Genomic DNA, 15,092 nt, shown 5'->3' on the forward strand with positions numbered 1-15,092 from the left:
CATCCTCTCCATCATTTGGTCCATAGCCGACCCAATTCTGTGGAGAACACTGGTGTGATGGAGGACCCTTTCCTCCATCGATGGGAGAGGAGACGCGGCTGCTCCTGCTGGTTCCATTTTGTTTGGTGCGGGATTCTGTCACGCGGGACTAGGTTGGCGAAAGAACCAGACGCAGAGAGAGAGAGCCGCTTGGAAAAAATATTCCTTATATTTTTTCTTAACAAAAACTGAATAAGCCCGAACATACAGGGCGCAGAGAGAACACTTGCCAAACACCCAAAAATACACACACGTAACAAAAACAATCCCGCACAAAACAAGGGCGGGTCAAACTCCTAATTATAGGGAAGCTAATTACGAAACAAAAAACAGGTGCAACTAATAAGACAAAACAAACAGACAAACGAAAAAGGGATCGGTGGCGGCTAGTAGGACGGTGACGACGACCGCCGAGCACCGCCCGAACAGGCAGGGGAGTCAACTTCGGCGGAAGTCGTGACACCCCCTTCGCATTTTTCCTATTTTGTTGCCTTACAACCTGGAAATTAACTAGATTTTTTTGGGGGGGGGGTTGTATCATTTGAGTTATTCAACATGCCTACCACTTTGATGATGCAAAATATTTTTTATTGTGAAACAAACAAGAAATAAGACAAAAAAACAGAACTTGAGCGTGCATAATTATTTTTGCCCATTCTTCAAGGCAAAACTGCTCCAGCTCCTTCACGTTGGATGGGTTCCGCTGGTGTACAGCAATCTTTAAGTCATACCACAGATTCTCAATTGGATTGAGGTCTGGACCTTGACTAGGCCATTTCAAGACATTTACATGTTCCCCCTTAAACCGCTCGAGGGTTGCTTTAGCAGTCCTTTGTCCTGCTGGAAGGTGAACCTCCATCCCAGTCTCAAATCTCTTGAAGACAGAAACAGGTTTCCCTCAAGTTATTTAGTGCCATCCATCATTCCTTCAATTCTGACCAGTTTCCCAGTCCCTGCCGATGATAAACATCCCCACAGCAAGATGCTGCCACCACCATGCTTCACTGTGGGGATGGTGTTCTCGGGGTGATGAGAGGTGTTGGGTTTGTGCCAGACATAACGTTTTCCTTGATGGCCAAAAAGCAAAATTTTTGTCTCATCTGACCAGAGTACCTTCTTCCATATGTTTGGAGAGACTCACACATGCCTTTTGTGTTTGCTTATTTTTTTCTTAAGAAATAATTTTTTTCTGGCCCCTCTTCCGTAAAGCCCAGCTCTGTTGAGTGTACAGATTAAAGTGGTCCTATGGACAGATACTCCAATCTCCGCTGTGCTGCCTTGCAGCTTCTTCAGGGTTATTGTTCATCTCTTTGTTGTCTCTCCGATTAATGCTCTCCTTGCCTGGTCCGTGAGGTTTGGTGGGAGGCCCTCTCTTGGCAGATTTGTTGTGGTGCCATATTCTTCCATTTTTGAATAATGGATTTAATGGTGCTCCATGGGGTGTTCAAAGTTTTGGATATTTTTTTTATAACCCAACCCTGATCTGTTCTTATCCACAACTTTGTCCCTGACCTGTTTGGAGAGCTCCTAGGTCTTCATAGTGCCGCTTGCTTAGTGGTGTTGCAGACTCTGGGGCCTTTCAGAAAATGTGTATATATACTGAGATCATGTGACAGATCATGTGACACTTAAATAAAGTCCACCTGTGTACAATCTAACTTATTATGTGACTTCTCAAGGTTATTGGTTGCACCAGATCTTATTTAGGGGCTTCATAGCAAAGGGGGTGAATACATATGCCGTTTTATTTTTTTTTGAATTTTTTGAAACAAGTATTTTTTTTTATTTCACTTCACCAATTTGGACTACTTTGTGTATGTCCATTACATTAAATCCAAATAAAAATCCATTTAAATTACAGGTTGTAATGCAACAAAATAGGAAAAACGCCAAGGGAGATGAATACTTTTCAAAAGTTTTCAAAAGTTTGGGGTCACTTAGAAATGTCCTTGTTTTTGAAAGAAAATGCATTTTTTTGTCCATTAAAATAACATCAAATTGATCAGAAATACAGTATATTACAGTTATAGAAAATCTACATAGGTGTACAGAGGCCCATTATCAGCAACCATCACTCCTGTGTTCCAATGGCACGTTGTGTTAGCTAATCCAAGTGTATCATTTTAAAAGGCTAATTGATCATTAGATAACCCTTTTGCAATTATGTTAGCACAGCTGAAAACTTTTGTACTGATTAAAGGAGACGTAAAACTGTCCTTCTTTAGACTAGTTGAGTATCTGGAGCATCAGCATTTGTTGGTTCAATTACAGGCTCAAAATGGCCAGAAACAAAGAACTTTCTTCTGAAACTCATCAGTATATTCTTGTTCTGAGAAATGAAGTTTTTCCATGCGAGAAATTGCCAAGAATCTGAAGTTCTCGTACTGTTTACTACTCCCTTCACAGAACAGCGCAAACTGGCTCTAACCAGAATAGAAAGAGGAGTAGAAGGCCCAGGTGCACAACTTAGCAAGAGGACAGGTACATTTGAGTGTCTAGTTTGAGAAACAGACACCTCACAAGTCCTCAACTGGTAGCTTCATTAAATAGTACCCGCAAACCACCAGTCTCAACGTCAACAGTGAAGAGGCGACTCCAGGATGCTGGCCTTCTAGGCAGAGTTGCAAAGAAAACGCCATATCTCAGACTGGCCAATAAAAAGAAAAGATTAAGGTGGGCCAAAGAACACAGACACTGGAAGATTGGAAAAAAGTTTTATGGACAGACAAATCTAAGTTTGAGGTGTTCGGATCACAAAGACATTTGTGAGACGCAGAAAAAATGAAAAGATGCTGGATGAGTGCTTGTCGCCATCTGTCAAGCATGGTGGAGGCAATGTGATGTTCTGGTAGTGCTTTGGTGGTGGTAAAGTGGGAGATTTGTACAGGGTAAAAGGGATCTTGAAGAAGGAAGGCTATCACTCCATTTTGCAACGCCAGGCCATACTGTAAGATGTGTGTATATATTGGACTCCAGAGATGTGAAACAGGTATGGGGAGTCAACATTTAATCAGGAGCAAAAAGGTAACAAGACAGGCACAGCTTCGGCACATTGGAAACAAGGACATACGACAATCAATGCTGAAGCAGGGAACAGAGCGGGGAACCAGACATATAGGGAAGGTAATGACGGAGGTGATAGAGTCCAGGTGAGTCCAATAATACGCTGATGCACGTGACGGGGGAAAGGCAGGTGTGCGTAATGATGGTGGCAGGACTGCGCAATGTTGGGGAGCCTGGCGCCCTCGAGCGCCAGGGTGGAAGAGCGGAAGCAGGCGTGACACCCACCCTGAGGACGGCGCTTAATTAGAGCCAATTTTGTCCTACAACAGGACAATGACCCAAAGCACAGCTCCAAACTATGCAAGACATTTTTAGAGAAGAAGCAGTCAGCTGGTATTCTGTCTATATTGGAGTGGGCAGCACAGTCACCTGATCTCAACCCTATTGAGCTGTTGTGGGAGCAGCTTGACCATCTGGTACGTAAGAAGTGCCCATCAAGCCAATCCAACTTGTGGGAGGTGCTTCAGGAAGCCTGGGGTGAAATCTCTTCAGATTACCTCAACAAATTGACAACTAGAATGCCGAAGGTCTGCAAGGCTGTAATTGCTGCAAATGCAGGATTCTTTGACGAAGGCAAAGTTTGAAGGACAAAATTATTATTTCAATTAAAAATCATGATTTATAACCTTGTCAACGTCTTGACTATATTTCCTATTCATTTTGCAACTCATTTCATGTATGTTTTCATGGAAAACAAGGACATTTTAAAATATATATATACATATTTTAGAAATAGATTCTTGAACATGTGAACATCCGTGTGCCATAATTACAAACTTGTATGTGATCGGTAAATATGAATTCAAATGTTAAATTATGAGCCTAGTTTAGCAAAGGAGAAAGCACTTAGCTTTACCGGGAGAATGAAATGTCTCTCCTAGCTAGTCATTATTGGCTGAGATAATGGGGTGTTTGGCCATGCCGAAAGATGAGTCCTGATTGGTCTGTCACGTCACAGGATTCTGTCTATAACAGAATGGGGGCTTCCCTGGTCAGTATAGAGTATAGATCATCTTTGCTACTGCAGATTTTTGAAAAGATATAGCTTATTGCTTTGGACAACAGGAAAAGTGTTGCTACAGCTATCAAAAACAGTGCTGCCCTGAAATTAGCTGGATTTAACCTTTTACTGTAGTGGGCTAAATCAGGGTCACACAGAGTGATTCTTGATAGTCTTATACAAATCTACTTTGAATCAAAAGTATACACCACACACACATGGTTATGGGCTTATAAAAAAGAAGACACCTGTTCCATGTCATATATAGAGTTACATGTATTCAATTTTGAGTTTACGTCCCAATATTACACTTTATATACATCACAGAAGACTGAAATATAACAAAACGGTCTGACATAGAAACACCGGATTTTCGTTGTTTAAATGTTTTTTTGAAATGAATGATGACATTATGAGAAATACTGATAACATTTGAAGTGAGGCCAAAATGGGCGCTTTTGGTCATTGACTGCAGGAAAGGGCTACCTTAGATTTTTGGTTGAGATGGAGACGTGAATCCTTGACATCAATTATTAATTTGTAGACAAACTGGAATTAAAGCCAGTCTAAGTCAGTGGGGCAGACGGAGCTATCCAAGTAGAAGATTTGGATGTTGATGTTGATATTTGGTTGGGATGTCTTTTTTGAGTGGGTGAACATAGGTTATAATCTCATTGATCAACGTCTCAATCAAATATTACCCAATTATCCACGTTGAAATTAAGTGCTGTGCCCAGTGTTGTCAACCAAACACAATCAAATATCACGTTTGAAATACAATAAATTGCCAATTAACTTAGACAAGTTAACAAATTGCATGATGGATTCACGTCTCCAACTCAACCAAACAAAAAAAGCTAGGGGATTGGGATTAAGCCAGTGGCTCAGATGGAACTATACAAGCAGTAGTAGATGCATCTCATTTAAATGTTGATATTTGGTTGCATTCTCAACCAAACACAACTCAATATTACCTTTGTAATACAGTAAAATAGCTTAAAGTTATGACTATCTTCCAAACAAATGTAACATTCAACCTTAACATGAGTAACATTTTGAGGTTGCTGTAACTATGCATTTCTTCTTATAAAATCCTTTTTTAAATGTAACTAGGCAAGTTAGTTAAGAACAAATTCTTATTTTCAATGACAGTCTAGGAACAGCGGGTTAACTGCCTTGTTCAGGGGCAGAACAACAGATTTTTACCTTGTCAGCTCGGGGATTCGATCTGGCAACCTTTCAGTTACTAGTCCAACGCTCTAATCACTAGGCTACCTGCTAGGCTACCTATATAAGGCATGCATGTTCAAGATAGCATGCAGAGGTGATTGCAGGTATGTGGAGATCTTCAGAATTGCTTTAATAATCTGCACAGAATCTCGAAAGGCATTGATCACAAGCACCATCTAGTTTTAATGTAATATTTTTACTGCAATCCAGGTAATTTTTTGTGCTATTAGATGAAGCACGGTGATAACACATTCATCTGCTGTATAAATAAAGAACATATCTGACATTGTATTCCCATTTGAACGTTCTTGTGCTTTTAAATGGTTGAAAGCGTAGCGATAGACATTTTGATGACAACTAAACCAAAAATCAGACATTGTTTTTCCATCGGAATTTGGGTGTGCTTTCAGTTGGTTGAAAGCATTAGTGATAACACATTGGAAAAACGCAACAAACTTTTTGATGTCTTTTTTGAGTGGGTGAACATACGTTGTAATCTCATTGATCAACGTCTCAACCAAATACTACCCAATTATCCACGTTGAAACGAAGTTGTGTTCTCAGCGTTGCTATGTTCGAGCTCAATCTGTTCACAAATCTAGCTGCTCCTCACCTGTTGCATAACATCTGACCCCAGGCAGCCTGGCATCTGCTAGACCAGGATGCCCAAGCAAAGATGTCCATCCAACAACTCTACTATGAATGTCAATTGTCCTGTTTGACTTAACCTTTTGACTTTCTTCCCTATGATAGATGATGTTTTGCCACCTGTGTTGGCCAGAGAATATAGAACTTCCCTGACTCTCAAGGAGGTGAGGGCACACCTGAGGGATAAACGTTGTGCGTAGAGAAGATGATTACCGCCTCTCTATTTCTGTACCACAAAGCTCTTTATTGGTCTTAGCCTGCCGTGGCAGAGAATGTGTGTGTGTGTGCTTGCGATTTTGTGTGTGTGTGTGTGTGTTTTCCATCTACCTCCCGCACATCCTGCAAAGCACACTCCACTGACTGTTTGGATCTATCAGCGTGTACATGATCTCTCTTCCACGGCTGGACTGAGGAAACAAGGGAAAGAAGCAGTATCACAGCAGGCCTATCCCAGGCATCAAGGAATAGTTGTCACGATGATAGTTACCATGCTAACAGCTATGTATATGGTGGTCAGAGTAGTTGAAAAGGTAAGCCCATGTCTATTGATAACTTTTACATGCTGTTAACAGCTGGTCCAACTCGTGGAGCTCGATATGCATTCTGGAGACCATTCAATCTGTATATTTGACTTTGTACCACTTTATTGCACATTTGATTGGCTTTGATAGGCTTCAAGCTGCTAACTGTCTAAGTAACGTCATCAAATGTCCTAATGGAGTGCCCGAAAGAGTTGTCCATGTTTGTAATATCTATGGTGCTACGATGCTCCGTTTACTTTATCAGGATTCCCATCAGCCATTGCTATGTCAATGCTGTCTGATAAGTTTTTTTTTTCACATGAGCGTGAAAATCTTAGATAGCTTTCTCCACAGTGAGGGCTTTAATTAAAAAATATTGAGGAAGTTGTCCTGATTAATGTTCTGTACGCGTGAAAAGGAGAGTGAACTGACGGTCAATACTCAACTTGATCTCATCGTTTCACTTTGGGATTTGATGTAATTGGATGAACACACACACACACACACACACACACACACACACACACACACACACACACACACACACACACACACACACACACACACACACACACACACACACACACACACACACACCGATTGAAAAGGCTTTAATTATCTCACACACAAATAGTCATGGTTTAATGCCCCCCTCTCTCTCTCACACTACACACTACACACACACACACGACAAGAGTGTTCCACTGATATTAAAGGTAAACAAGAAGTTCAGGAACACACACACACACGCAAATGTAATCCTTTCCATGTCTATCCCAGATAGGACTGCGGTTTGCGCGCAGTGATCCTCCGTTGCCTTTCATGGTGCCCCAGGCTCTGCCCTGGCAGGTGCACCACGTGTCCCAAAAAAGGAGGAGCAGCGCAACAGCTGAGGTCAGTGCCTCAAACATTCCCATCCACCATCTACCACCGCCAGCACCACACCCCTAACACCACCTCACCCTCCCGAAAACATGCCTCCAATGTGTCGTGACCTCACAACCACTTAGATTTCAAGCCATTTCAGATACCTCATGTTGAGTGTTTTTGATCCGTTAATGTTGACTGCTGTGGAGGAGGAGTCATATTCTCGCCCACTGCATGCTCTTGAATTAGCTAACGTTGACTGAGGACCTCGGCTCAACATCCAACCAGCAGGTAGCCAGGTATTACAGCAGCAGGGACGGCTCAGGCTGGGACTGGGATTAAGAGTAGGGTGTGGGGGATGGTAGCCGTGTACAAGAAAGCATGGCCCTCTCTCTACAGGCTATCTGAGAACTGTTTCATGAGAAACAATGGAAAGTGGTATTACAATAACAAGACAGAAGCAGCCTGTCGCTTTTGAAAAGCCTGATCTCAAATGACTTAAGAATGGTTGCTGTCCGACATGATGTAGGCCTCAGCTCAATAGGTACAGGCCAATAGGTAGAGTAGACAGACAGACAGACAGACAGACAGGCCAATCCCAGGCGTCACCTTCTCCAGCAGGCGGTACCTGTAATCCCTATTAAGGGGATTTGTGTCTGCGGACGTTACCCAGACTGGAGATTGGAGAAGTAGTGTGTGTGGTTCTGCTAATGGTCAAGGCCCACAGTTGTGTCAAGAACATGTGCAGCTGTAGCTGTGTGATCTCTGGTGGAAGGGATAGCAATCTGCCGATATAATGAATTTAACAAATGTACAGGGGAATGGAGGTATATAACGGTCTAGAGGTATCTGACAGTGCTAAGTATAATTTCCCCAGACATGTATTACTAATAATGTTTGAGGTGCCTAGTTTGAGGTGCCTAGTTTTTGTTAGTCTGCCATACTCATCAGATGCGATAGGGGGCGCCAAAGTCATTCTGACACAGAGAGACCAGAGCATACAGAAGGATGTACTGCATAACTTAGCCTTTTCAATGCCATTGCGATGACAGAATTGCACCACGAACAGCTAGTTAACAACACATTTGGAGCCATCAACGCACAGCATTTGTCAATGCCTCCGGGCCACCCATTATTGTAGTGCTGAATCACACAAGCGTCAATTACCAACATTTACCGAATTGGCTACTGAAACACCTCTACAGAATGACATTCGCTACATGACCTTAGCTATGGGGACACATAGCTGCCTGTCTGCAAGTCGGGATGCCTCGGAATGGCTTGTGAAGAAGGACACGATCACGTTCCAAACATCCCAGCTCTGACGTTTGCACTGAGCAAACGAGGTGGACAGTCAGGCGTTCCTGCAGTAGCCGAGCATTTCCTGTGTGTGTTTGTGAGCGTGTGCGCGTGCATGTGTGTGTAAGTGAGAGGGATGTAACCTGCAGTTGCTGGTGCTACATCATTTTTGGTACTTATAAATTATACGCAACCATCAATTCCGGAAGAAAATAACTTAGAAATGCCTCATGAGCTTAGTTCAACTGCCTGTACTCCATCAGAACCCGGAATATAAGCTCGTTTTACTCCAATGTTTGTAAACGAAACAAATGTAAAAGGACACAGTATAGCCTCCAAACATGGTTAAAACTACACTTTTTACATAACGGATGGTCAATCCTTGCATCCATAGCTCTGTCTATGAATTTGAGTGGTTACTTTTCTCCAGCACTAATCCCCTCAGCTTTTCACCCAAATAGTTATTGTTTCAACTGCAGATTACCCCTTTAACCACTTTCGTTTCTGTAATGTTTTTTTTATTGTAGCTTCTTTGGCAGTTCACACTGTATTCTTGTTTACAGTACGATGGCCCGAGGAGGAACAGCCTAGGAGTGTTCAGAAAGAGTGAGTATGAGACCAAACGAGGGTTAAAAGAGTGAAATGCACACATCTAGAAAACATTTCCCAGGTAATGGATCCGAGAGGAAAACATTCATGTATATTTTGTAATTGGTACACTGGTATGCTGCTCACACAGTGTTTTAATGGTCTGACTGGGTCTTCTACATTACAACCCAGTTACTGGTCGAAACATCATTTTCTCCTTAAAACACTTCGGGAGCAGTATACGAGAGTGTGCATTTATATTTTTCTTATCTATAACCCCGAACATTCCGTGGCAATACATCTATAACAACGAAGTAGAATCGCCTACCCACATAGAGGCTTGCTGAAAGGCTACATTTACTTCATAACCCCTAACGTTACAAACCACTTGTGCCTTACTACTTATGTACTTGCTACGTTGCTACACACAGTAAATTCGGACCTCTTCCCCAATACAACGTTGGCTGTTGCCGTTGCCACTTTGGCTGTGCCCTGTCTCCTGACGTGCAATCGGAAAGACTCCGCGTGCAGCAACGGCTGTGCAGCGGCGCCCCTCAGCCCCACCCTGCCCGTGGAGAAAGCTGCGGTCACCATCCAGAACCAGTTCAGGAAGTACCAGCAGCAGAAGAAGAGCAAGTAGAAGAAGAGCCGCACCACCGGAGCTCTGCAAGACAGACAGACGGACACAAACACACTGGCAGACAGACCGAGACCTCTCCAAAATGTAAAGAGCAAGAGGACCAAACATTTCCTCTAATTGTGTTACCTGTGTTGCGTAGCGTGTTAAGTAAAGCAAAGTAAATAGTACAGACTGACTTGACATATGTCGGACATTATACACACACACATACATTCAACCACAAAATGAACGGACAAAATATTACACACATCCCGTTTTATACTATGTAACTGAATATATAGACGTACTTATGAATAATATGTCCTTGATATGCTAATGTTCATATGTGTATTTGTGAAGATACTTATGTGCGAGAGTATTTTTGCTTCTGTGTGAGAGCGTGCACATATTGCTGTATGTATTGCAGTATGACTCCTATTTCAAAGATGAATAGATGGATTGCTAATGCAAAAAACATACACTGAACACACTCCATTAAACTCCTGGGTAATCCTGGATTGGTGTTCTATGTTGTTGCACTGCCCTCTAGTGTTGAAGTAATGAATTGCTTTAATTTCACATGTTGGGTTATTCCTACCGTGTAATCAATCATTCTTGTGAGATTTTGCTCGTTTTAGTTCAAAAAGTTTCCCATGGGAAAACGTTTTGCCACATTATGTACTAATAAATACACCCCTTGATCCAGAGTGAAGGAAAGGATGGAAAAAGGAAGATATGATTCATAGAAAGATAGCTTTATTGCACAAGGTGTTGGAGTACTCTTTTTCTGGTTTTGTTTGTTTTCATAGAAAAAAAAACGGTAGAGTTAAACAAGCAATTGCAAATTGAAGCAAATTTTCCATAAAAGTTTAAGAACTCTCTCTGTATTTTTTAAAACGCTTTTTCCCTCACCCCTTTTTCGTAAATTTGTTTCTCCATTTTTCTTTTCATACCCAACAAATAATTCAGAGCATGCAATGCCGTTTATCCTCAACAGAAAAAAAAAATGAAATTAAATAAAGTGAACAAGAAAGAAAATCAATATTTTAAACTCAACAAAACTTCTTGAAAAAGAGGAACCAATTGTGAAAGCAATTCTGGATTTTTTTGTTGCCCCATTCAAAAATCTAATTCTAAGCAGTGTTACTATAATACTATAGTTTTCTTTAACCCTCTCCTGTTTAAAGTTATAACTTTAATCAAAGTTTACATTGTGCCCTGGTTTCATTGGGTGATGTTGAAAATAGTACTTATTTATACAAAACACTTTGCTATGTACACGAGTCTTTAATAGTGGGGTAGCAATGCTGTTGGGGCAGGAGGTGCAGGTAGGGGGGAATCTGAGACCCCCTTGAGACCTGATATTAACATGTGTCCTGGCAATGGATCTGTGGTCACATCCGGTCACACACAATCAAATTGGGCTGGAGTAGACATTTTGGGGTCAAATCTGATCACAGGACATGTTATTACCAGGTGTAACTGAGGGTCTGATTGGTCAAATAGGTTGGGGCAAAGGTGGGGTGGGGAGTTTGATTCCTGACCCCGTCCAACATGCACACAGCTTTTCCTGGGATTGGTTGGAGCTAGGGAGTCCCTGATTTCAATTGGCTAGACAGGCCTGCCCCTTCCCGTGACACCACCGTGTGTCTCAAAGCAAACCGTTTCAAAAGAATTGCATAACCAAGGAAGCCAAAAACAAAATAAACAGTACCATAAAAATATCAACGGAAAGGAAAGGTTCTTCTCTCTGCAGACTCTCCCTGTCCTGTTCACTGTCTGCAACAGGCAGGGAGGAGCGTGAGTGTTGTCAGTTATGAGCAGTTATAACAGTTATATGTATGTCCGGAATAGGAGTGCTGTGCACGGACATAATGACAACGGTTAGACACAGAGGTCACTATGTGCTGTCTTCACTAAGTTCAGTCATGAGACGTCATGGAGGTTGTCAACAGAACACACCTTCGGAAGGTACAATACAACAGGTTACATTTGTTTCTACCAGTTGTATTCTCTTAACACCTGAAGTAGGGTCATACTTCTAAGTTGGCCTTAGATTTGGGGACGTACACAATAAGAATGTGGGTTGGCACTGTGGCATGGCCCGCTACTGTTACCTGAATCCTCATGTGCCAGGGTTAGTTGTGCCAGGGTTAGTTGTGCCAGGGTTAGAATCTAAACTGAAAACAACACGGGATGTTGCCTAAGCTTTGTGACTCAGTGCTGAAGCTACTGTACCACTCACTAACTAGTGCTTATAAACGGTTAAAGGTTCCCTGAAATCGTTCTTTTATCTGTGAGTGATGTCCCTCACCCTTTCTACAGGTGCACTTAAAAGAGGGTCTTGCTGACCACAATGAATGCACTTTACCTCACTGACCACAAAAGCCACTATAACCCCAAAACAACCGCTTTGTCGTCTACTCTCCAGCACAGAGGCAACTCCAAACCAAATCAACGACAGGTCTGATGTTATTAAACACAGTAACCACACTGGCTGCCATGGGGTTCACTGACACACGAGCCATTCTGACACAAGCCATTACAAAATGCAACTAGACTGCATTAGATTGCAACCAGGCTCACTGGCTCAGGTACTACCCATCACTGCGCCTTAACTACTTACAGTAGATACTTAGGTTTACATCCTGACTGGCATGTTTGATGTACTTCTGTTCCTGCACTGTAGCTACCTATGTACCTGGCAGAGGGGGAAACGACCATGAGGCCATGGCATCAATGTTTACATTCCCAAACTCGGCCTCTGATACCGTCGCTAACGCTCCATTTCATCTATCTATATCTTTCTTGGTTGTGCTAGCCGTTTCCCGTTCTCCTCTTCCTCCACTCTTCCTCTTAACCCGCGGCGGCTTCCACTGTGCGATTGTCTCATGAGTTATATTTTTATCTATTGTCAATTACGATGACTTTATATCACTCTGCTTTATTTAATAGTTATATATTTTCGATATATTTCGATATAAATATATATGTACATATCTTTTACAACAAATATGATATATTTTTTATTTTTATATTGCGAGAGCCCTGATGTGAAATGTTCCATTTTTCCTTTTTTTGGGGGGGGGGGGCATTTCTTTGTCATGGGGCTAAGCTTTGGGTTTAGAATAAAGAAAAGAAAGAAAGAAAGGAACGCCAACAGAAAACGACAATCAGCTTCAATACATTTTCGTGGGATGGGGGGCCTTAGATAACCGATTTCTTCTTGAGACCACTTCATTTCAAAAGACTAACTCCACCTACCATCTCTTTCATCCTTCCCTAAACACTTACACTGCTGTTTTGTCATCCTTATCTATCCATCTCTCCCTGCAAACCAACGGTCCTCGCTGCATTTTCACGTACATTCTCCTCTGTTTCAATCTGAAATCTGTTCATCCATCCATCTTTCTGTCGAGTTCATCTTTTGTCAGTCTGTCTGTCCGTCTGTTGGCCTACAGTCCATTTGTCAGTCAGTCCCAAGTATTGTCATTAAATGTCTGCCTGCCTAGCAGAGTGTGCTAGAAGGTCACAGTGAGACTGTGTGGATGGGGTGGGGTATGGAGGATGGGGGTGTGGTGTGGTGGGTTGGGAGTGTTTGGGTAGACAGAGGGGTGGGGTATGGAGGAATGGGGGTGTGTGGCACCAAGCGCAAATGAACGACAGAGCAAAGGGTTTCCTTCCTGCTTCAGGGGATTGGAGAGAATGACAGAGAGGGGCCAAGAGGAGGGGTGGTCATTTCACCCCTGCGCCTCTAATGAACGGCAAATCAACTCCCTCTCTCTCTGTCCATCTTCCTCGTCATCTCCAAGGCGACGCTGCCAGTGTCAATCACACCGGGCCAACCAAAGTCCAGAAGGGAGAGACCGACATGTGACGTCATACAGTGTGACATCATCGTCCCCAAACCACTGTCACAAGTAGCAAATGGACAGGAGTCTTTTTAACGCACGCCTCCGCCAAGGAGTCAGCATACAGATTGATTAAAAAGGTCCACTGCAGGTGTGTGCCAGCCACATGTATACATATTTACACATATACAGGCACACACGCAGGCTCGTGAAGGTTCTGTGAATCCATTCTACCCTCTTTTAATGCACATCAGTTTATATATTCCAAAAGAGAAAAGCAAAGATTAAAAAAAATACGGTTCAGATTCATCTTTCGTGTGAAGATGATTCCTGTTTTACCCCCCCCCCTCGCTCTGTTTCCTGTTGTCTTATAAAATAGTCAGTAACACTCTATACTGTGTCATGAATTGCATGAAAAAAAGTCCCCAAGGCTCCTCCAACATCGTTGTGGGAACCACAGTCTGTTACCTGTTTGTGTGAGTCCGTACCAGGATGGCTTTGGAGGGCCAGAGACAGACACCAAGGTTGTTGGTTTATGCATAAGCACTTTCCGTGGCAATGCGCTGCTGTACGAACTCTGAACTCTCTGTTCAGAGACGTGAAAAGAAACACGTAAAATGGCCTAAAACACCTAGACAGGTTTATGTGAAACTACATCTCTTAGTACTTGGTTTATCATTCACCGTTCTGAATTTTAAAAAAACCAAGTGCACATGGAAAGTATTTTGTGCATAAGTTCTGAGGTGTCTCAACAGATAACTGGAGAGAGAGAAAGAGAGAGAGAAAAAAAAGTTTGCAAAAACAAATCTAAAAATGATATTGAGTTCAGCGAGTTATTTCCAGGGAAGGTAAAACAAAACAATAGAGAGAGAGAGGAAGAGGAAGAGAGAAAGAAGGCAGAAAGAAGACAAACTCCTGTGCTATAAAAGCCCAATCTGGCCCCTGCCGAGCGGCTCCACTGGCCTGACAGTGCAGGAGTCAGGTGTGTGTACGTGTGTCTGTGTGGCCCCTAACCCTTCCCAAGGCTCCAACATCCACGCCAGTGGCTCCAGCTACACCAGTGTATAAGATTTGGAGTAGGCCCCGCCAGCCGCCTGCTTCTGTCTGTCTAGTCTGCCCAGGCCTGACGAGCTGCTCTCCAGCAGAGAGTCTCTGGAGTCTCCCCCCGTGGCTCCCCCGCTGGCTGCGTCGGTAGCGGCTGCAGCGCTCTGGGCAGAGGAAGAGGAGGAGCCGGGCATGGTGAGAGTCCTCTGGGGCAGGGAGGAGGTGCTGGAACCACCAGACGGCCCTCCAGTTGCCCCTCCTACAGCACCACCGCTTCCACCCCCTGATGCTCCTCCTGAGGCGCTGAGGCCGGCCAGGCCAGC

The 15,092-nt window shown here is 43.0% G+C and overlaps 1 pseudogene; it reads right to left on the reverse strand.

Moving 5' to 3' along the window:
* Positions 1-14,777: 14,777 nt before the first annotated feature.
* LOC120029143 overlaps positions 14,778-15,092 on the reverse strand; it is a 52,015-nt pseudogene continuing 51,700 nt past the window's right edge.

The sequence above is a fragment of the Salvelinus namaycush genome, chromosome 34 (assembly GCF_016432855.1).
Source record: "Salvelinus namaycush isolate Seneca chromosome 34, SaNama_1.0, whole genome shotgun sequence".
Lineage (NCBI taxonomy): Eukaryota > Metazoa > Chordata > Actinopteri > Salmoniformes > Salmonidae > Salvelinus > Salvelinus namaycush.